Source organism: Mauremys reevesii, linkage group 9, assembly GCF_016161935.1.
Source record: "Mauremys reevesii isolate NIE-2019 linkage group 9, ASM1616193v1, whole genome shotgun sequence".
Lineage (NCBI taxonomy): Eukaryota > Metazoa > Chordata > Testudines > Geoemydidae > Mauremys > Mauremys reevesii.
Genome location: NC_052631.1, coordinates 39018851 through 39036953, shown reverse-complemented (window position 1 = coordinate 39036953; position 18103 = coordinate 39018851). Strand labels below are relative to the sequence as shown.

At 44.3% G+C, this 18103-nt stretch overlaps 1 protein-coding gene across 2 annotated transcripts in view; it reads right to left on the bottom strand.

The window, feature by feature from the left end:
* SPSB4 (splA/ryanodine receptor domain and SOCS box containing 4) overlaps positions 1–17758 on the bottom strand; it is a 334027-nt gene extending 316269 nt beyond the window's left edge. For both annotated transcript variants that reach the window (XM_039489652.1, XM_039489653.1), the window contains exon 1: positions 17613–17758. The gene's annotated coding sequence lies outside the window, so the exon portion shown is untranslated. The remainder of the gene's footprint in view (positions 1–17612) is intronic.
* Between the last annotated feature and the right edge of the window lie 345 nt (positions 17759–18103).

Here is an 18103-nt window from a genome sequence, read left to right as displayed (position 1 = left end):
CAAGAAGCAATGGTCTCAGCTTGCAGTGGGGGAGGTCTAGGTTGGATATTAGGAAACAGTATTTCACTAGAGAGGTGGTGGAATCTCCATCCTTAGAGGTTTTTAAGTCCGGGCTTGACAAAGCCCTGGCTGGGATGATTTAATTGGTGTTGGTCCTGCTTTGAGCAGGGGGTTGGACTAGATGACCTCCTGAGATCTCTTCCAACCCTAATATTCTATGATTCTATGACATAGGAGTCTAAGTCCCATTTTCAAAAAGTAATTTCAGCACTTAGACCCAAATCACATTGATTTCATGAATCACTTAAGCACTTTTGAAAATGTTACCTATAAAACCTTCAGTTTTGCATTATTTATCCCTATGTAACTTCTGCTGAAAGAATCCCTAATCTCTTTCCCCAATTTGGTCTATAGACTTTTTGAAAGTGATCTCCCTGGGAGCTGATTGTGAGACAATTGATACTTGAGGACTGAAATAGGACAATTTAAAAATGCCAGCCACCTGCAAATTACCAATAGTTTAATTCCCTTTAGAGTAATGAATCTAAGGCCTTGTCTACACTACAAGACTATTTCGAATCTACTTAAGTCGAATTTGTGGATTCGACCTTATGAAGTCGAATTTGTGTATCCACAGTAAATACACTAATTCGAATTTCTGAGTCCACATTAACAGGGCCGGCATCGACTTTCGAAGCGGTGCATTGTGGGAAGCTATCCCACAGTTCCCGCAGTCCCCGCTGCCCATTGGAATGCTGGGTAGAGCTCCCAATGCCTGCTGGGGGAAAAAATGTGTCGAGGGTGGTTTTGGGTAACTGTCGTCATCGAACCGTCAATCACGCCCTCCCTCCATGAAAGCGCCGGCGCGAAATCTGTTTGCGCACTTTTCTGGTCGGTTACAGCGTGGACGCCACAGCACTGCGAGCATGGAGCCCGCTGCGATCATCGCTGCACTTATGGCCGTTGTCAACTCCTCGCACCTTATCGTCCACCTCTTCCACAGTCAGCTGCTGAGAAATCGGGCGAGGAGGCTCCGGCAGCGCGGTGAGGAGAGTGGCGCAGACCTCTCAGAAAGCAGGGTACGCCACGCAGTGGAGATCATGGTGGCAATGGGTCAAGTTCATGGTGTGGAACGGCGATTCTGGGCCCGGGAAACAAGCACGGACTGGTGGGACCGCATAGTGCTGCAGGTCTGGGATGAATCACAGTGGCTGCGAAACTTCAGGATGCGTAAGGGCACTTTCCTTGAACGCTGTGACTTGCTGGCCCCTGCCCTGAAGCGCCAGGACACACGGATGCGAGCAGCCCTGAGTGTGCAGAAGCGAGTGGCCATAGCCCTCTGGAAACTTGCAACGCCAGACAGCTACCGGTCAGTAGCGAACCACTTTGGCGTGGGCAAATCTACCGTGGGGGTTGCTGTGATTCAAGTAGCCCACGCAATCGTTGAGCAACTGCTCTCAAAGGTAGTGACTCTCGGAAACGTCCAGGTCGTCATAGATGGCTTCGCCGCGATGGGATTCCCAAACTGCGGTGGGACTATAGATGGGACTCACATCCCTATCCTGGCACCAGCCCACCAGGCCAGCCAGTATATTAACCGAAAGGGCTACTTTTCAATGGTGCTGCAAGCACTGGTGGACCATAGGGGACATTTTACCAACATCTTCGTCGGGTGGGCGGGCAAGGTTCATGACGCGCGTGTGTTCAGGAACTCTGGTCTGTTTAGATGCCTCCAGGCAGGAAGTTTCTTCCCGGACCACAAAATAACGGTTGGGGATGTGCAGATGCCTACAGTGATCCTCGGGGACCCAGCCTACCCGCTAATGCCCTGGCTCATGAAGCCCTATACAGGCGCCTTGGACAGTGAGAAGGAACTCTTCAACTACCGGCTGAGCAAGTGCAGAATGGTGATGGAGTGTGCTTTCGGACGTCTTAAGGGGAGGTGGCGGAGCTTACTGACTCGCTCGAACATCAGCGAAAAGAATATCCCCGTAGTTATTGCTGCTTGCTGTGTGCTCCACAATGTCTGTGAGAGCAAGGGCGAGACCTTTTTGGCCGGATGGGAGGTTGAGGCAAATCGCCTGGCTGCTGTTTACGCTCAGCCAGACACCCGTGCCGAAAGAATATCCCAGCGGGAAGCGCTGTGTATCCGGGAGGCTTTGAAAGCAAGTTTCCTCGGAGAGCAGGGTAACCTATGACTCTCCACTTGATTTTAAGAGAAGCTGATCCTGGGCCTGTGTCTCTATGTGTTGAGTGAGATCTGCGATTACATACCCCGTTCTCCAAGTTTCCCCCACTTCCAAAACACGTTTTAAAACAAATTAAACGGAACAGTTATTGTTAATAAATCTTTCTTTTACTTTGCATTTCTGTTCAGGGTTTGAAACATGGACGCATACTGTGCTGGGTACGGTGTGCACTGATGTACAGACCGCTTGTACAATACAGGACGGACAGCCTCCTGCTCCTACATAGGTCTCTGGGGTGGGGGACGGTTTCAAGTGGTTGTGCATGTAGGGGTGGGTTTGCAGGAAGGGGCGAGTGGTGCCGTCTTTGGATAGGGATTTGGATGCAGGCTCTGGGCTGTGGGTTTGGGCGTAGGAAGGGGTGAGGGGTGTGGGGGAAGGGTGAGTATCTGTCCGTGGATGAGGGCTCTTGTTGGGGCTCAGGGCAGCGGAGAGGATCGCGCCTACGGTGGAAGTGCATGGTAAGGGCAGCCTTAACATTAGGGGGTGGCAGGCGCTAGGACCGTGGACAAGCGTACACATCACAGAATGACCCGGGGCAGCATACACCACACAGAGTGACCCTGGTGACTACTGACTGCAGTCTGTGTGTGCCCTGCAGTTGATCCTGCCCCCGATAGTCTGTACCCTGCTAATGTAGGCTATCCCGTGCAATTATAAATCCCCTGCCCCCCCCCCCACATACACAGTCTTCTGACACGAAAGACGTGACGGAAAGAGTGAACAACAGCAAACAGCTTTTATTAATATACTACATAGTGGGGTGATGAAACTTGGATTTGGAACTGGGTGATCCTGTAAGGGAAGCGCTTCTACACAGTTATAGTGTCAGAGGTGTGTGGTACATTAGCGCTCAGCTGTGGTGCAGTGACAGTTCTCACGGCCCCTACCGCCCCTCCGTCTTGTAATTTTCGGTGAGGGGGGGACAGGACTTCTTGGCATTGGAGGGTGGTTGCAGATACAGTGCAGGGGGGCTCTCTCCTCCTGCCTGCGGTCCTGCAGAACATCAACAAGGCGCTGGAGCATGTCCGTTTGCTCCCTCATTAGCCCAAGCAGCGTTTGAGTCGCCTGCTGGTCTTCCTGCCGCCACCTGTCCTCCCGTTCGCTGTGTGAGCGCTGCTGCTGAGAGAGGGTCTCCCTCCACTGGCTCTGCTGGGCCGCCTCGGCTCTGGAGCAGGCCATCAGTTCCGCGAACATCTCGTCCCTAGTCTTTCTCTTTCGCCGCCTAATCTGAGCCAGCCTCTGCGAGGGGGATGCCGGGGCAGTCCGGGAAAGAGCAGAAGCTGTGTGATGGGAAACAGTAAGTGATTTCCTTGAACAGATACATGTTTGCGAACAGTGAACACAGTCTAGTCAGTTTCTCTGAACAAGACCATACAGGGCACCAAGTTCCACAAGATCTCAGGACAAGTTCGAGATTTCGGAATACGCTCTCATTGGTGGCGCCATTGCACAGGAGAGCGGACAAGCGGGGAGAGACAGCTGAATCCGTCTTGCAGGCAGTCCTGGTAAGCCTTAAAGTAGATAATGCTTATCAGTTAGTGGATAGCTGTGCTCTCCTGCTAAAGGCAATCTGAAAAGCAGAAAGGCTGAGCCTTTTCCAGCCCCTCCCGCCAGTGCACGGGAAAGATCAATGTATGCTTGTTCTCTGTGGCCTCCATCACGTGGCTGTTAAGCGAGGGTCGTTGTTATGCAACCTAATTTTAAACCATTAACAATAGTAACAATACACTAATTGCCCTACTTAGATGCAGCCTGTCCAGAACGACATCACCCTGAGGCGGGTCACTCGGAGTCAGAGAGAGCGGATGCTAAGGGAAGCCCTGCACAGACCAGGACCATATGCAGCAATGCTGGTGGAGGCGATGATTCCTCTCTACATTAGGATGTCCTGGCGCGGAAGAGTGTGCTTCCACGGAGCACCCAATAAGGCACCTCTCCCCAGGAACCTCCTGCAGAGGCTTTTCGAGCAGCTCTCTGAGAGCTTTGTTGAACTGTCCCAAGAGGATTATTGTTCAATCCCTATATGTGTGGACCTACTATTTATATAGTTTGACATTTAAAATTTTTTATATAGTATTTCTATTTTTTCTATACCTGTTTTTTAAAAAATAAATGTTTCCATGTTTATAGCACTTACCGCCTGATCCTTCCTCTGATTCTGAGTCCGGGTTAACGGGCGGGGACGGTTGGTAGGGGATCTCTGTGAGGGTGATGAAGAGATCCTGGCTGTCAGGGCAAGCGGTATTGTGTTCGCTGTCGCCTGCGCCGTCCTCCACAAACCCTTCCTCATCTTCCCCATTGGCGAACATCGCCAAGGAACTGTCCAGGTACACTATGCCATCCTTAGAGTCCACGGTCACTGGTGGGGCAGTGGTGGCAGACCCACCGAGAATGGCATGCAGTGCCTCGTAGAAGCGGCATGTCTGGGGCTGTGCTCCGGAGCGTCCGTTTGCCGCTCTGACTTTTTGGTAACCTTGTCTCAGGTCCTTGACTTTCACGCGGCACTGCATCGCATCCCGGCTGTATCCTTTGTCTATCATGGCTTTGGAGACCTTCTCGAAGGTCTTTGCATTCCGCTTGTTGGAGCGCAGCTCCGAAAGCACAGACTCCTCGCCCCACACAGCGATCAGATCCATGACTTCCCGGTCAGTCCATGCTGGGGACCTCTTTCTATTCTTGGATTGCCTGGACTCCTCTGCTAGAGAGCTCTGCATCGTTGCAAGTGCTGCGGAGCTCGCCCCGATGTCCAACCAGGACGTCAGATTCAAAGTGCCCAGACAGGAAAAGGAATTCAAATTTTCCCGGGTCGTTTCCTGTGTGGCTGGTCAGAGCATCCAAGCTCGGACTGCTGTCCAGAGCGTCAACAGAGTGGTGCAGTGTGGGATAGCTCCCGGAGCTACTAAGTTCGATTAGCATCCACACCTAGCCTAATTCGAGCTAGCCATGTCGAATTTAGCGCTACTCCACCTGTCGGGGTGGAGTACCAAATTCGAACTAAAGAGCCCTCTAGTTTGAATTAAATGGCTTCCTGGTGTGGACGGTTGAGCGGTTAGTTCGAATTAACGCTGCTAAATTCGACTTAAAGTCCTAGTGTAGACCAGGCCTAAGTAACTAAAAATATGGATACACTAGAAAATCCAGGTGTAAATATTTGATTATTATAGGAGCTCATGTGAGAGGAAAGAGGTCACTAAATAACTATATAAAGTATATGAAAATCTGATTATTTATCTTATTCCCCCAGGTGAATTGCTAAAATGATACATTGTATCTCAGACTAGAGATAAAGTGGCAAGAGTAGGAGAGATTTTAAATTTCAAGCAGCCCCTTTTTTTCTAAACCCAAATGGTATTGTGAAGCAGTGATGCGAGGTCAGGAGCTCTGCTGGAGACCAGGTGCCAACATTTCCCTCTGTATTTCAATCCAGTGACATGGGGGTGTACTTATGCAGTGACAACTTGTAATTGAGCTGCCAAATAATAGAGAAAAGAAGTCAGGTAAGGTTAATTCCCCTATTTAATAGTAATCTTTATACTATTTGCATAAAAAAAAATGGGCACACTTCCCATCCCAAATTAAGACAATTTCAGAGGTTATATTTGCTTTTTTTAAAAAAATGCAATCTTGAAATAGGGATGGGAAGCATCTCAAAAGGATAAGTCAGTCAAGGGAATGGCATTTCCTCTGCCAATCCAAAGAAAAGCTGCTTTTCAAAAAGAGATAAGAAAAAGAGCAGAGAGTAAATAGCAAAGGAAAAAATGGTAGAAAGGTGGACTGAACAAGTCAGATGGATGAAGATACAGAAATGCAACAAGATTTAGAGAAAGACATACATAGCATTTTTTAGTTTATTTATGCTACAGGATTATAACCGTATTTGACTTCACTGGGACTGAAGAGCATGGCAGAAATCTGCTCGAAGTCCCAAATGTGAATTTTGGACTCCGTTTTCATAGGGTGAGCTGGGACACCACTCCAACTGAAGTCAGTAGAGCTGCATCTGACAACCAGGCCCTTGGGATTTAAGAAGAAAGGGTTTGATGAAAAAGGGTAAAGCTGTGCAAAGTGCGGTCTATGAAATGCGTATTGCACTACCGCATCTCTCACAAAAATATGTTTGGTTCTTTTAAAAAAATAGACTTTGTAATGCCTTGCTTAAACTAAAAAGAGCAATATGTAGTCACCAGTGGGCACATGAAATAAACAAGGCCAAAAACAATGGACCAGAGCATGATCCATCCATTTTGTTTCTTTTTCTTTTCCATTCTTGTTTCACCCTACTAAGTGATTATTTTTAACTGTTAGTGATGACAAGCAGAGCTACTACTGTGGTCAAGATGCCCAGTTTAAATATATATGTTAGAATCAGTTAATGCAATTAGTGAATGCTTGTCATGACAGCATACCTCTAAAGAAAATAAACCAGTATTTTTCTAACCACTATACCTTCAAATGACTACTGATGTGTCTCAATGCTAAAGGCAGGGTTCCTGCAACAACACACCAGTGTTACTGTCCCCATCAATTCTGACATATGCTCTTTCAGTAAAAAACTTGCATTTTCTCCCAGAAGTGCAATACCATCTGACCACAACAAATCATAAAAAGGGCCCAATGTTAATCAGCAAAAATAGAGCTGTAAAATTTGTGGTAAAACCACTTTTATTCCCTATAATGCAGTCAAATTTTACCATCTGTGAGGAAGAACTATTAATATTTCATGCTATGTAATTTTCAAAGTGCAGGTTTTATTTTCACTAATATTTTTTCCCATCCTCTCTCTCAGTTAACTTTGAATTTTGTTTGAATGATAAGTTAATTAAGGCTACTGTAAATAAATGCACTATAATAGCACAAATTCACTAGGAGGTAATCCCCCTGCACTGCACAACTAGCTCTACTTCTGAGACCCAGTTTATGTTTAAATCTGTTTCATCTGCAAGTGCAAATTGGAGACCATTTCTGCAGCTCTTACTCACAGTCAGGGGCGGCTCTAGAAAATAGGCTGCCCCAGGCAGCGCGGTGTGCTGCGCCGCCCTTCCTCGGTCCCGCGGCGGGTCCCCTCTTTCCGCGGCAGGTCCACCGGAGCCCCGGGACGAGCGGACCTGCCGCAGGCATGACTGCGGGAGCTCCACCGGAGCCGCGGGAACAGCGGACCTCCCGCGGGCACGGCTGCGGAAGGTTCGCGGGTCCGGCGGAGGTCCAGCCGAGCCGCGGGACGAGCGCCCCCTCCGCAGTCATGCCTGCGGCAGGTCCGGTCGTCCGCGGCTCCGGTGGACCTCCCACAGGCATGACTGCGGCAGGTCCACCGGCCCAGCCTGCCGCCCCCTAGATTTGGCCGCCCTAGGCACCAGCTTGGTTTGCTGGTGCCTAGAGCCGCCCCTGCTCACAGTGGGCCAAACGGTCATACCTTATTCATATTGCTTAGTATCTTACTATACACATAACCCCCAATGAATTCCAAGGTCTATTTGTGGAGTAAGATGCTACTAAGACCTTGATCCTGCAAGATTTATACATATGCTTAAAGTGACACACTGTTAGTGGTCTGTGTGAATAATACCACCAAACTCAATTGGACTATTCACAGGGAGGATCAAGGCCTTAAGGGGAGTAATGGTAAGAGAATGTGGCCCAATGAGTGGCACTTACTCACCATGAGTAAGGGTTAAATAGTCAGGTCTTGAATATGGAGCAAAAAAGATACTAAAGGCATAACAAGTTTTTTAATACTTCTATAGTAAATATAACTATCTAAATATTTCATTAAAAACTACACTAAAAGAACAGTCAGTTGCAAAGCCAACATCCAGAATGAAAGTTACCTATGCAACTCACTGCTGCCATAATTATCTGTGGGTACCAAATAATACATGCAAAAATAGCAGATAGCAATTATTAACAACCACAAATAGTTAGTATTCTCTCCAACAGGTTTTTGCACCTAAGTGCTGTACAGAAAGCATCTGAAAACCAACATTTCCTAATGGTCACCAGGGAGGGTGGAACTAATTTTTTTTCTCATTATTATTTACAGCAAGATACTTGAGATTAGAGGATGACATATTATACAAAGTATGAAAACCAGAAAGGATGTTTAACCCTTATATGTAATTTTTCATTCAAGGTTTGTGTCTGACTATTTCAGAACTTGGCTGCATACAAGAAAAGACAAAATAGAATAGGTGGGATTTCTCGATGATGAGTGTTTCTAATCCACCCAGTTTCCTTATGCTAGCTCTGCTGAGTCACATCCTCACACTCACTGAAAATAACTAAATAAAGTCTCACACCTGTTTCATGGCAGGGAGAAAACCCCCTTTGAAGCTATCCAGGAACAACAGTCAATAGTAATGTTAGTTCAAGATACATGTTTAATTTACATTATTAGAAACGAGTAAACATCATTCAAACTGTAATTGAATTAATCTGGCATTTTGGATAAGGATGATTTGCATAATTGCTGTGGAAAGGACCTCTGCCCCCTGGTGTTAAACCCATTCTCCACAAACTGTGTTTTTGATCAGTTAAATCATGTTTCCTGCATTCACAGATAATAGCCTAATGGCTCATGTCCTGTGGACCCCTTCACAGGAGAAAGATTGAATTGTGCTCAAAGAAAACATGAATATGCTTGTGATATTTTTATGCAATAAGAGGGTAAAAGCTATAAACACTGGTCATGCCATGCTAGGCAGTAGAAGGTCTGATACCGTGCATAACAAGAATAATAAATGGCCTCCTTTTAAAAAATAGCTGTGGGAAAGATGTGGAAAAGGGCAGAGAGAAATTAAAAGAATCCTTAGTTTTTATAAAGAGCAAGGAAAAGCACAAGGAGTGAGGAGTGGGACCTTTTAGAGCCAGTTAATTTTTGTACTAGTTAGCTTTGGACACTACTTCTACAGGGTGTGTATGTTTTCAAAGGGGCTGTTTGTACTTGAAATATATAATACTTCTGAATATGGTATAATAATTGTTCCAGGAATATTGTTCCATTGGAAACCTACACAAACTATGTTCTACAAATTAATACCAAAAGGTCATTTAAGATTCATTTGTCTGGGACCCGTGGAAAATTTGAATCAATGCAGATTAGCCAAACAATTTTCAACACATTAAAGTAATGTTATAGCTGATCAATATAGTAGTCTTAAAAGATTGGAGAATTAAATTAAACGCTACCATAAAGTAATTTGCAAATGGTGATTTTTATAACATTACTAAAAAAAACCCTTCAACACACTAATCTGTTAAAAGAAAGAGATAAGATGGGTAACAAATGACACCACAAACAGACTGCTACTGGAACCTAAGACCTTACTCCTATCACATTAGAAAATGAAACAGACAAGTTTACTCATTTTGCTCAGACCAGCAGTATAAATATACACAAGCTAAGAAGCATTTCTCACTGACTAAATGGCAAATATACAGCATTTTAGTTACAATTGGTGTATCTTGACCCTAATTCATTCTGTTGAGGGCCCAACTAACTGAAAAGTAATGTCATGTGATATTAGTAGTATCGTTAAGGTATCTTTCCTCCTGCACAAAACAGAAATATAGCTTCTTTTCTGCCCCCCATGCACATTGTACTACCACACTCAGTGCTCACCCCTGAGATAGGGAAAATGAGGAGAAGCAGAGATACCAGCTCAGACTAGATTAACAGTCTCCTGAGGATGGTGACAAGCTGCCGGAGCAGCCTAGAGACTGGACACTCATAGCATTGCCTATAAACAAAGGGACTGTGAAGTGGATCTGAGGATGTGTCGAGTGGAATGGCTAAAGGCCACATGGCAGAGAGGGAGACCTCAGCAGATGAAGAGCAGGATATCAACATGTGACAGATGCTGGAAGGGGTATCTTATCTCTGTAGCACAGCAACCTGTACTACAGCATGGGACTAAAGTGTGCTTCACAACACAATGGACATCACTCTGCTCTCTTATATTGGTTTTACATTAACATTAACTCCAATGACTTCCATAGAGTTACACCGAATTCACCTCATGTGAATAAGTGATCTGCAAGTTAGGCCCAGTGTCATTCTGGAGTGAATATGCAGGCATGCTGGTGCAACTGAGCTCCCCATGTGGTATTCATCATATAAGAATTATCCCATTATCAAATTATAGTTGTAATTTGTACCACATTGGCAGATCAGGGCTGACAAGAAAGGGGGTTATTAAACAGTCACGTTAAGGAACTGACAGAAAAATTCTCATTAATTCAATCTCAGCACCACTTTCCAATCAGCAGGGAGTTTGTTTTACAAGTGCAATTTATACCACATTTAAATAATCTCCATTTTGCTAAGGATTTAAGGAGCACTGCTGCTGATCCAGAGAGAGTAGTTAGCTTCAGGAGACGCAATTATGTACAAGAGACCACTCTACACTAAATTAACTACCTCCTTGAGAAGTTCTTTCCACTTGTCAGAAGTCAGGGGTTCATTTCCATGATGGATATTTCCCCTCGCCTACAAAGGATTAATAGAGGATATGGATTAAGCACTCTACTCAAGATTGTGTGTTATCATCTGTCCTTCTGCAGGCTTTGAGCTCCTGTATCTTCTTTGCAACCCCTTTCCTATCTAAGAATCATCACTTTAGCTTCCAGTTATCACTATGAGTAGTGACTATAAGCATCAGAAAAAGTTTGCATGCTTCCCACAGAGCAATATACAACAAGGCACAGTTGGCTCATAGTAGGGCTACTGGCCTTTCAGAAACTCAAGAGTATTGCTGAAATAAAAATAAACTACAGACAGTGAAATAGCTTCAGCCCTTTACCTCAAAATTGAAAGTCTGCAGACTCAACAAGTAAGCCTCCTTTCAGGGTAACAAGGAAGCACCTTTGGCATATCTGGCACATAATTGATACATTCTGTGCTCATTTTGCACCCCAGATGTTTCAAATGTATTTGCAGACTATAAAACTGCCTTTTCACTAGTGTTCTGTGACCAGACCCATTTCTCAGCATGTTTTAAAAGACCAATTTATAAATAGAAAATAAAAGATTCTTACCAAGAAATTGCACCTATTGGTTTAAGATCACACACCAAAAAAACAAAAATGTACAATTAACACTAAAGAGCTGCTAAAGTACGTTGGAACAGGTGTTTTAGAAAAATGCCTACTATAGCATTTGTTTTTTGTTGGAGTTTGGCACAATAGCCAAATGAAACAACAAAGCCTTGAAAATTAGACATCAAAAAAGGAAATTAAAAGTTTACCTAGTTTAAAATTTAATTATTTTTAATACTTTTGAAAGTGCCTGATTTTTTTAAAGGAATATTTAACTGAAATTTGTAGAGATAGGGTAAATGATGCTCTCAGATACATACACATGTGCAAATCCAGAGTCAATTCACTTAGGTCAGTGTAGTGACTCTGGATTTACCTTTGTGTACATTATAGCAAAATCTGGCCAATGGTCCATAATGTAGACCCACTGGGCCGAATTCTCTTCCCAGAGTAATAGAAATCAGGAGTAACTTCACTGAAGTAAATGACATTAAAACAGTATAAAACTGGTGTGACTGAATGGAGAATCAGGCCCATTGTTTTTGTCATTTAAAAACTAAAACATCCAAGCTACATGTTAAGTAGATGCCTAGTACACAAGGACTATATGTCATAAAAATATACTATCTGTGTCAGGAGCTCTAAAATGTAATTTAAAGTATTATAATCTCTATGGTGAATGCATATTAACAGCTCTGAAAGAGCCCTCATAAACTCCAGCAGACAAATGGGACTTCACAGATACATGGCATACTTTATATGAAGACACAGAAAAATTGTGTTCAAATATTAAGGATCTAATTTAAAATTACACTTGGAGTCTAAATTTCAAAGCACAAGGTCTTAACACTAGTGTATAGTGCACTAACTCAGGAGCTCCTGATCTATCCAGTGCCAAAGGATTAAATCCAAAAAATAATAATACAAGTTGTTTGCCACTTATACACTTTTTCCAAAGAAAAAGATGAAAAAAGTCTCTTAAATTATCTAAGAGGTCATGAATTTCATAGCTTCACAGTGGTTTACACACCTGTAATAGGTTACCCAACAAACCTATACACAGTATCTTATAGACTCATAGACTTTAAGGTCAGATGAGACCATTATGATTTTCTAGTTCAGGGGTAGGCAACCTATGGCATGGGTGCCGAAGGCAGCACCCGAGCTGATTTTCAGTGGCACTCACACTGCCCGGGTCCTGACCACTAGTCCGGGGGGCTCTGCATTTTAATTTAATTTTAAATGAAGCTTCTTAAACATTTTTAAAACCTTATTTACTTTACATACAACAATACTTGTTGTAAGTACAACAATGATTTAACACCATCAGTTTAGGACTAAACAAAGACTGTGAATGGCTTGCCAATTACAGAACCAGTTTCTCCTCCCTTGGTTTTCACACCTCAGCTGCTGGAACAGGGCCCCATCCTCCCTGATTGATCTAACCTCGTTATCTCTAGCTTGCTTCTTGCTTGCTTATATATACACACCTGCCCCTGGAAATTTCCACTGCTTGCATCCGAAGAAGTGGGTATTCACCCACGAAAGCTCATGCTGCAAAACATCTGTTAGTCTAAGGTGCCACAGGATTCTTTGCTGCTTATACAACAATAGTTTAGTTATATATTATAGACTTATAGAAAGAGACCTTCTAAAAATGTTAAAATGTATTACTGGCACACGAAACCTTAAATTAGAGTGAATACATGAAGACTTGGCACACCACTTCTGAAAGGTTGCCAACCCCTGTTCTAGTCTGACCTCCATCACAATGCAGGCCACAGAATCTCACCCACCCACTCCTGTAACAAACCCCTGACCTATGTCTGAGCTATTGAAGTCCTCAACTTGTGGTTTAAAGACTTCAAAGTGCAGAGAATCCTCCAGCAAGCGACCTCTGCCCCATGCTGCAGAGGAAGGCGAAACCCCCCCTGGGCCTCTGCCAATCGGCCCTGGAGGAAAATTCCTTCCCGACCCCAACTATGGCGATCAGCTAAACCCTGAGCATGTGGGCAAGATTCACCAGCCAGACACCCAGGAAAGAATTCTCTGTAGTAACTCAGATTCCACCCCATCTAGTGTCCCATCACAGGCCACTGGGCATATTTACCGCCAATAGTCAAAGATAGCCTAATTTGGGCAATTAATTTATCCCATCATACCATCCCTTCCATAAACTTATCAAGCTTAGTCTTGAAGCCAGATATGTCTTTTGTCTCCACTACTCCGCTTGGAAGGCTATTCCAGAACTTCACTCCTCTGATGGTTAGAAACCTTTGTTTCATTTCAAGTCTAAGCTTCCTGATGGCTGGATGAGACATGGATTATGAAAAACCAGACTGCAAGATCGGGATTTTTGGGGAGGTAAAATCCCAGCCCCATCCAAGGATTCAATGAGATTTTAATCCTTGGAACCTGAACTACAAAAAAAGCATTTATTACCAAACTTTTCTCACCAGTTTCAGTATCTGCAACAGGCATCAAGATATCACATGTGAAACCTATTCACAGAAGACTAAAAAGTTGCACTGGTCTAATATCTGAGACTTCCTTTATCTGATGCTGAACAAGTTCCAGAAAGACAGAGAGACAGATGCACTACTGACTTTTTAACTGCTGATAACTCATGTACACTCAAATCTAGAAACAAATGCATTATTATAATGGGATGGCTGAAATTCCCTTCATTGAAATGATTTAAAATATTTATTTCTATCCTTACCAATTAACCAGTATTGTCTACTAAGTACACATCAGAACTGAAGTGAGAGAAGAAGTAATCAGCATCACATGATTTTTAAGGTCCGATTTTAGACAACCTACCAAAGATAGAAACTTTGATGAACCAGCACAAATGCTTTTAGAACCAGTACATTTTCCCAAATAGTGGTCCAGAATTTGTGATCTGAAAGAAACACTTCTAGCCTTGTTATATAGAACTCTTTCTCTGCATTTTGAAAGTGATTGAAGCCAGAGTGAAGAATTTGAACCTGATAGTGATAAATAGAGCTAGAAAATAATAGGGTCAGACAGCACTGTTCTTTTATTTATCGAGTATATTGTACAATAACAAAACTCCGCAAGTGGAAACATTGTAAAATAACTAAACTTCAGTAAATCCTAATTCCTGCCTGATTTCCTAACTACTGTATTCAAGACCTCTTCAACAAACAATTCTTGAGCAAAGTTTGATTTAAATATGCTAAACACTATGTGTATATTATATGTTAACCCACATTAAGCACGCATTAAGTGTGGCCTAACTCTGCTCCCATAGAGCTTGATCCTACATTCACTGAAGTCAATGGCAAAGCTCCCATTTTCTTTAATGGTGCAGGATGACAGCCATTGAGCAGTTAAGCTAATGCAGAGGGCATTTTTGAAAATTCCACCCTGAAAGGCCCTAGCTTCCAAAGTCTTTTCAGAATTATGCAAGGACCTGATGACATTAACTTCCCCGTCTCATATGCAGATGTATGCGTACAATTAACCAGCAGATTCTTCAGTGGCACTTCCTATTTGAAGCTGAAACCTAAAAGCAGTAACACCTTTGTGCCAATGTTACAATATATAGAAGCCTTCAGGTAAGACATTATTTTAAGAAAAACTCCTTATATTTTGAAGAATGTAAATGACTCTCATCCTTGCTCATACTGAATGATAAATAAGAATGAAACTGAATCTTTTTTGGACGAGAGCACTTTATGAATTAAATTGTAAAATGAGTTTAAATAAATCAGCAAAAACATCACAACCACAACATGCCCCTTTGGTACTTTTAGTTTTCTTCTTACTGACTATGGAGAAAAGAGAGAGAGTATTATTTTGACATGTGCTTTAATATTAAGCAGACACATATTACTAGGTATAGCAGTTATTAAGCCAGTGGTCAGTAACTACCATTACTGTAAACAGGTCACCTGTGATATTATGAAACAGTAGCACACAACTTCCTGATTAGCATCATTTAAATAACTCAGTTCAGCATCCAGGATTTCCTTAGGCAATTCTGTACTTACTACAGAGAGCTTACATGTCACTTTAGTGGTTTGGTCCTACCATTTTCAGTCTTGATTAGCATCAAGACAAAGAATTAGTGACCCTCATGGCTGCTTTGGATACAGTAGACACTGTTACATAACAACTGGAGGGGGAAATCAGCTGTGGAAAGAGTACAATTAAGAACCAAGTTAATGAGCGCTGTCAAAAGTTTTAGCCCCAAATTTTGATTTAACTTAAACCATGACTGGTAATTTTCTGAACATTAAATCTCTAGACTTTTTCCTAGTGGAAGGGAAGGAAACTAATAATCCATTGTTGAAAAATTACTCATGTTGCCATAGTACTTGTGGGACCTACAATATCCGTTTACTCCGCAGCAACTAACTAACTTAAAACGCAGCACTGGTGCACCACTTCAGTAAAGACCTGGCCTAATACTATTCCCAGAGCTGTGCTAACATAATCAATGATGTTGTATAAACATATTTTGGTATGAGATACCTTGCTTATTCATTTCCATTCAGAAAACAAAAAATAAAATATTTCCTTTAGTAACTAACTGGTAACAAGAAAAATGTAAGCTAATTCATCATCAGCATACCAAGCTCTGATATAGCATTTTTCAGCGGTAGATCTCAAAGCACTTTACATAGGAAGTCAGTAGCATTACCCTATTTTATAGATGGGGAAAATCATGCTCAGAGAACTGGAGTGACTTGACCAAGGTCTCCCAGCAGACCAGTGTCAAGTCTCCTCAATCCCAGTCCAGTGCTCTGTCCACTAGGCCATACTGCTCTGAAGAGAAATCAGAGTCCTGTCTTAGAAAGAAACGGTAGAAAAATACATACATTTTGTAAAAATATTTGGCAATGTCCCAGTATATGCCCATTAATTAGTATAACATATTTTATAGGTAGTTGATTCCCCTTGGATAATACAGCTTAAGATGCAACATACTACCACAAATTCTTGAGTAAGTATCCAAAGTATCCAAATATTACTTATATTGGAGTAAGCTAGAGCACAATTTCTTTATAGTCAGTTATATTAATAGAACCTCAGTCCAAGGATCCAGAGTTGTTACCTACCCTTTTCTAGCTATGCCTCTTCACATCAATAACATAGCAGAGTAGAAACCAAAGTTTCTGATTCCAATAATGGCTCAGAAGAGTCAAGGAAAATTATTTCATTCCTTCCCCACCCCCTCAAATCTCTTGTGATTACCATCATTTAAAGTCCCTGTAGTTCCCACATTAAGGTACCTGACCAGCAGCATGGAAAAGTTTTCCTTCTAGGAATCCTCTTGTTTTAAAAAGTCAAGAGTCACACTGGCCACTGTATCCTAGCAAGAAGGACCGTGAAGGTCCGAGTAAATGTGTACTATTGGTGTGGTAATTTCCTTTGGAGACAATATTATTGACATAGTATTGAAACACAATGTATTAAAACTTGCAAGGCTGCCTTCACTTAAAAGCAGAGTTCATCATGCTTCGTGCTAATGGTTCTGAGTTTTTCTTTCCCCCTGGTAACTACCTAAAAACCTGCAGAGAGAACGGGCTGTGTTCCCTCAAATCCCATAACGTGTCTCGACATATACACTGAAAGGGAAAGAAAAGAAACCCTCCGATGCGGCTTCTGACCCAAGGCAACGCGTCAGGAGCAGGCAGTGCTGTGCAATGAGGCGGGAAGGTGCAGCAGGCTGCCCATGTTACCCTCACTACATCCCCGCCGCGCTGCGGGGAACAAGCTACCGCCCCACCCAACATCACTGGGGGCTCCCGGATTGTCGGTCCTGATGGCCAGTGGGTGGAATGACCCCTTTGCCCACTGGCCCTTTCCTTCGTCTCCAGCTCCCTCCCGCTCTTCACCTGGGCGCGGGAGCTCACTCCGCCCTGGTGCAGCAGCTCAGCTGGCTTCAGCGGAGTTACCCACCGGGGATGCATCTGGCCGGGTGGTGTCCGTACATAGAGGGGAAGCCCTGGCATAGCACATTTCCAGCAGGGTTTCGGTAAACGGGGGCGGGGGGGCGACGACGACTATTTAAAACAGCAACAGATTGTGCCGAGGGCTGGGCAGCCCCTCGGCCCCCGGGGTTACTTACCGGGCAGCCTGCCGCCGATGAGCTCAGCGCGCCGCTCCGTCCACACGCGCCAACTTCACTGGGCACCGGGGCGCCCCCAGTCCCGCGCCACCTTGCAACGCAGCGCCCGCCCCACGCCGGCGAGCGGGAGCGCGGGGCCCCGAGCGAGCGGGGCGCTGCACACGCGGTGGGAGCCGCTGCCCCGCCAGCCAAGCCCCCGGCTCAGCCCCAAGCCCAGCACCCAGGCTCACCTCGCCAGCCACGGCAGAGCTGAGAGCTGCTGCTCAGCCCCAGACGCTCCCCCAGGGTCCTAGCGTCAGCCCGGGAAGGGAAGCAGGCAGGAGTCCGGCGAGCGAGCGGACAGAGCGTCCCACTGGGGAGCAGCCTCCCTGGAAATGACTTTGTACAGACTTGCTCTTGCCGCGCCTCGAGAGCGAGCTGCTTGTGAACGCGCTTCCCCTTCGGCATGGGACACCTTCCCCAGCCTAGTCCGCAAAAGCCCCTGGCCTTCAAACCCCAACTCGGCACTACAACTGGGAATCGGCCGCGGGAAATTGCCAATCTACATTAGTGGGCATCAGAGACCCTCCCGATTTAGCTTCCCTATTGATTTGTAAATATAACAGTTAACCAGCTCCAAAGCATCTAGCCGCCCCCAGAGCTGGCTTGTATAAGCAAATGTTCTCATTATTGTTTCCCTTGTCCTAACTCCCTGTTCCTTTTGGTTGTGATACCCAAGGGT